This window comes from Pterocles gutturalis, unplaced genomic scaffold (assembly GCF_000699245.1).
Source record: "Pterocles gutturalis isolate BGI_N339 unplaced genomic scaffold, ASM69924v1 scaffold52261, whole genome shotgun sequence".
NCBI classification, from domain to species: domain Eukaryota; kingdom Metazoa; phylum Chordata; class Aves; order Pterocliformes; family Pteroclidae; genus Pterocles; species Pterocles gutturalis.
Genome location: NW_010102488.1, coordinates 38,134 through 38,819, shown reverse-complemented (window position 1 = coordinate 38,819; position 686 = coordinate 38,134).

Here is a 686-nt window from a genome sequence, read left to right as displayed (position 1 = left end):
TGGTAGTCATAATGAAAATGATCTTAGAATGGATGGGCAACCTGGTCAACTGTATTTATTTTAAGACCTCATATGTTTCATTTAATAAAGTTGGTCACCAGGAAAGTTGATTACCTGACAAATATGGTGAATTAAATCAGAACCCAGTAGTAGCTCTTTGCTTGCACACTCCTTTACCCAGAGTCTCCAAGTGCTGTTGTGAATTCTGGGGAACCAGAGGGCTTTTAACAGCAGAGCAAGCCAAGTGTCTCTTGAAACTGCCACATGGAAGCTGCTGTGAACCAGATGGGTGTTTGAAGAACACAAGAAGTGGTTGAAATTGTCTAGGTTTTTCTTCAAGCTTTCTGACTTAATTCTGTAGTCTTGTTCAAATTTTTGACTCTTCTGAAAAGGTATGTGGATAGTGTAGTCTGGTCAAAGTATGTGCTCAGGCTGAAGAGTGTGAACAAATCATGATTTTTTTTCTTTTTTTTTCCAGTTGACATGTGATTTCTTAACATCTTTCCCATATATTTCCATTGATTATTTTTTTTCAAGAGCAACTTAGAAAACTGAAGTACTGCTTCTTTTTCTCTGTTAGTAAATACATCTCAATTCTATTTCTACAGCACCGATACTGCCTGTAAACAAGAGGTCATCAGTGATCTATAGATTACGGCTCCAGCAACACAAACCAAACCATCACC